Below are 5,110 nucleotides of genomic sequence, written 5' to 3'. Positions count from 1 at the left end.
GGTGGGTGTGTGGACGGGTGAGCAGGACAGGAGGCTGCTTCACAAGCTAAATGGTCACATGGGTGTTCAGCCTCCTGGGCTCTCACACCCCAGCTGGTGACTCGGCAGCATTTCGACACCAAGCATGTGTACGGGCTCTGTTTGTTTTTATATGATGAATTAAGATTGATTTCATTTGGAGCATTTCACAAGACCCCTCAGGATAATTAAATACATACCGGCTATCATAAAACCAAGACTAAAAACCACTGCACAGACTGCTGTGAACCTGAATGTTTAAAACTAGAGAAATCCAACTAGCTCAGAGGCAAGAAGCCGACCTCATGCTGGGTTGGCAGAAAGATATGTCAATAATTTCTATCACTCTCTCCCCTCAGGTCCCATCTGCAAATTCTGCATGGCCCCAGGCCTGAAGGAGGGCTCCACACAGAGCCCACAGAGCGGTCAGGCTGACTACAGCCAGGCTGCCCGCTCTGCCTACAGCTGTCAGGCAGCTTCCTGTGGCTTCTTACTGCACCTGGGTGAGCTCAATGCCCAGCTGATGCCACTTTTAGATACTGGTCCTGGGCTCAGGCCTCAGTGGTAGTGATGATGGCTGGAGGACTCCCCTCCACACTAGTGGGGCAGCATTCCACGGCTCGGCTGAGCATGATTCTAGCATCTTCAGGCTCTTCCAGCTCAACCGCTGCCTTCCATAAGCGAACAGAATTGGGTACATGCTCCAGGGCTGGAAAAGGTCACAGAAAAGAGGAAGTGAAAGCAGGACGCCCAGGTCCCAGAGGATGCTGCTGCCAGCAGGGTCAGGGGGCCTTGCCTTGGGGACAGCTGGGACAGCAGGCCTGCCCTTTCTAGGGGTCCTCCAAGGCCTGGGGCCAGCAGAGAGCTGAGGGGGGTGCATCCCCTCCACCCCATTCACACCTGAAAATTAATGTTAGAAAACAAAGCAACACAAGCACCAGAAGGCAGTCACCACACAGGAAGGGCCAGCAGGCAGCCAAACCGGTTTCGGCGATTTTTTTAAAAAAAAACTTTATTGTTGAAAGTATTGCATGGCTCCTCCTTTTTCTCCTATTAACCTCTTCCAGCCCCTCTAAACGATTCTTTTCATCAGCACTTCTGGATTGTCTTCATTTTTTTGCTTGCAAGTTACTTTGTTCTTTGTTGAGAATGAGTCTTTCTTCCTGTGACTGGATATATCCTGAAGGCAACAGACACTTCTATTTTGGACTGTGCTCCCTCCACTGCTCCCTTCTCCCTCTTATCCCCTCTCCCCACCATGCCCCGCTACTGGGGGCCCAGTACAGGAAAAATAGGATCCAAGGTGTCAAATACTCAGTAGGTAACCGACAACCCCCCACTGACAGAGCTGATCTAAGGAAATACTGAGCTGAGCAAATGTACCTGGGTTAAATGCAAATTTAAAAATCAATCCACCAAACCCAGCCACTGTGGCTCAGTGGTTGAACATAGACCTATGAACCAGGAGGTCATGGTTCAATTCCCAGTCAGGGCACATGCCCGGGTTGCAGGCCTGATCCCCAGTGTGGGGTGTGAAGGAGGCAGCTGTCTCTCTCATCATTGATGTTTCTATCTCCCTCTCCCTTCCTCTCTGAAATTAAGTTTGGACACCTTAATTAGAAATATCTGTGAGAGTGAGGAGACAGAGGGAAGCTAGGTATATGGTGGGGGGCGGGGGTGGGGAAGTGGGGGCTAGGGAGTAGAACCAGGGAACCATGCTAGGCAGAGTTACTAAGACAACCCAGCTGAGGAAAGGAGGGCCCATGTGGAGACACTAGCTTTAAAATGTATGGATGTTGCTGAGACAGGCAGCTTGCAGATAACCAATCACAAGGCAGTGAGGCATATAAACCAATCCCAAGGGTGATGCTAAGGCAGAATTCTTTGAGAGGACCATTCAGGAACTAGCGAGGCATGTACCTACCCGAGATAAAAAAGTTCATGCTTCCTCTTCCTCACCCTCTGGCATCTGGGGATGCATGCCCTGTGCCCACGTGGCCATGGGCTAATACACTTTAATGAGCTTGGAAGCTGAATGCGTCAGCTGCGACATGGAACGGGAGCTCTGGGCACCGGCTGCTTTTGGAACCCCAGCTGCACACTCTCCAGGACTGGCTTCTCCCAATAAACTTTGCTTCCGTAACCGTTTTTGTCCGTGAAGCCATTCTTTGGTTTTGTGAGACAACGAACTCGGACTCGAACACCACCTTTTGGTTTCAAGAGGACCAAGCTGAGAGGGCAAGCAGGCAGCTGGGTACATGGCCTTGAGGTGCCTGGGGGACTTATTTGGATGTCTGGCACTAGGTGACATGGAAGCCCTGTGACTCACATAGAAAGAAAGTTGGGGAGAGAAAAAGAGGGAGGTGGGCAAGCTGGATGGGAAGGCTGAGAAGGCGTGGTCAGAGAGGGAGGAGGAGACCCAGGAGAGTGGTGGCATGGGAGTCCGTGGGCAAGAGTTCTGGAAGGAGATACACCCATCAGTTGCGTCAGAAGTTGCTAAGAACAATAAGATAAAGGGAGAAGATGAGTGGTGCTGTTTCCTTATGGGTCAGAATTTTAAAATACCTCCAAGGATAAAACAGCACATGACAAATGGCAAATATACAAACTGCCTCTGTACCGATCAGATTTTGGACTAAAAACAGTAGAAAGAATACTAACCAGGGTAAGGAGAGGCCCAGTAAATTACAAAACAGTATCTAGGTGTGTTTTTTAATTCAAAATAATCATTTGAAAAACATGCCTGAAAAAAACGTATCTAAAAAATACACCTGTGAAAATGGCCAAGAAAAATCGAAAAACAAGGTAACAGGGGAAGACTTGTGCCAGGCTCCAGAATGGATACCGACCAAACCAGGAGAGCCCCGCGACATGAGTGAGGACTGTGCATTAGCTCCGGTCTCTCACTACCTTCTTTCTAGTTGGGGAGCTTGGAGAGCTAACTCCGTTGCAATTAGTGAGATCTGGGAGGCAGAAGAAAGGTGGAGGCCATTTCCCTGCTGCTTCTGATGGGAACGTGGGGCTCCCATGGGGAGGCGGGACCTACATGGTGTAAACAGCCCCTTGGCACCCCCAGTTCAAATGACTGCCCAGTTACTCCTGCTGGTCCTCCAGGTGGAGTAACTGATGCAAAAATCTCTGTGTTCTAAGTTTATTCAAAGGCAGAGCATTTGTGAAAGACCAGACTTCTGGCCCAGTGGCTTGGGCTCTTACAATCTCAAAAGAGCACACAGACATAATTCAAGGTCAAGTAACAAACTGGGAAAACATCTGCAACGTAGCTAACAAAGAGTTCTTGCAAATGAATGAGACAAACGTAAGTCTAAAGAGGCAAGATAGGATTAGGCAATTCACATAAGTGATGCCTAAAAACAGGTTTTATTTACTAGTTATTAAAGAAATATAACTTGAAACAATATTACAAAACCACTGTTCTATCAAATTAACAAAGATGACAAAAAATGATGAAGACGGTGCTGGCAGGGCGTAGAGAAAGGACCATCTTGCCCGCGGTAGAAGGCAGTGCCACCTGCCTGACAGCATGAGGCAAAGCCCTTCAACCAGTGCCCCTCTGAACACCAGCTCCAGAATTCTATTGTGAGGAAAGAAGTAGAGACGTGCACAGAGATTTGGTTACAAGTAGTTCGTAAAAGTGGAAACTTGGAAACAACCCAAATATACAAAAACAGACAATAATTATGGTGCATTTGCATATAGGATACAATGCAATCATTAAAAATGCTGTAGAATTATATTTTGCAACATGGAAAAAGGTTGGCTGTATATTAAGCAGTAATAGCTACTTATAATATGATCCCCAAAATGCAAATATATGAAGAGAATAATTTGGAAGGTTTGATTATCTCTGGCTGCTGGGTTTACAGATAATTTTTATTTTTTCATTTCTCTTATTTATGGTTTAACATTCTTCTGTAATGAGTGCCTATTTCTTTTATAATAAGTTTTAGAAACTGGCAAATACATGAAGTTGAAAGGAAAAAAGAAAGGACAATTAATAAATTCTGAATTCACTGGAATTAAACTACTTGATCACTAATAAAGAAGCAAATCATAAAGTGCTAGCATTTACCTTGAATTAACTAGATTTAGTTTTTGCCATCAGAGGGATTGAGGCCTAAAATAGAAACTGACTTGAGTTATAGAAAATGAAGTTACAATTCAGACATACCTGTTTTTGAACTGTGAAATTTGTACCTGTTACATATGTATACATATGTGTAGAAAATATTTGGAAGGATATCCACTAAATTTTAGGTATATACTAGAGGCCTGATGCACAAAGATTCGTGCAAGAATGGGCCTTCCTTCCCCTGGCTGTCGGCACTGCCTTCGCTCCAGCCTGGAGCCGCCCTTCTGCCGTCCCACATTGCCCAGAGGCCTGGAGTGGCTGGGGCAGTGCAGAATGCCTGCATTGTTGCAAGCGTCCCGCCCCACTCCCAGGCTGCTCAGCCCTGTGTATGCAAATTAACTTGCCAGCTTTGTTGGGTTAATCTGCATACTCACTCCTGATTGACTGGTGGGCATTGCGAAGGTATGGTCAATTTGCATCTTTCTCTTTTATTAGTGTAGCTATACCTACACTAATAAAAGAGAAACATGGAAATTAACCATCACTCCATTACACCCACCAGCCAATCAGGAGCAAGTATGCAAATTAACCCAACTAAGATGGCAACGGCCCCGGAGCTGGAGTGAGCAGGAGGCTTGAGTTGCCCCTGGTGATGGAGGAAGCCGAGCTACCTGCCCTCCCTGGCCTCTGCTCAAGGCTACAAAGTTTCAATTATAGACGATAGATAAATCCCAGATACCTACTTCCAGCCTCCGCTTAAGGAGGTGCTGAAAAAAAAAGAAAAAGAAAAAAAGGAGAGGCTGGGAGCTTGGGTTGCTGGGGGGCGTGGCCAGCCTGAAAACAGCCCTCAACCCCTCACCCAGGCTGGCCAGGCACCCCAGTGAGACCCCCACCCTGATCCAGGACATCCTTCAGGGATGGCAGTTGTGGGTGATCAGGCTGATGGGGGGGCGAAGCCATTGGGGGTAAGCAGACCAGCAGGCAGGGGCGAGCAGGCCAGCA

The 5,110-nt window shown here is 47.2% G+C and overlaps 1 long non-coding RNA gene across 1 annotated transcript in view; it reads right to left on the bottom strand.

The window, feature by feature from the left end:
- Positions 1-3,339: 3,339 nt before the first annotated feature.
- LOC107183600 overlaps positions 3,340-5,110 on the bottom strand; it is a 13,913-nt gene continuing 12,142 nt past the window's right edge. Inside the window, exon 2 of the long non-coding RNA XR_001514387.1 lies at positions 3,340-3,610. This is a non-coding gene — a long non-coding RNA (uncharacterized LOC107183600). The remainder of the gene's footprint in view (positions 3,611-5,110) is intronic.

This window comes from Myotis davidii, unplaced genomic scaffold (genome assembly GCF_000327345.1).
Source record: "Myotis davidii unplaced genomic scaffold, ASM32734v1 scaffold862, whole genome shotgun sequence".
In the NCBI taxonomy this organism is placed as follows: domain Eukaryota; kingdom Metazoa; phylum Chordata; class Mammalia; order Chiroptera; family Vespertilionidae; genus Myotis; species Myotis davidii.
This window is presented reverse-complemented; position numbering and strand designations above follow the sequence as displayed.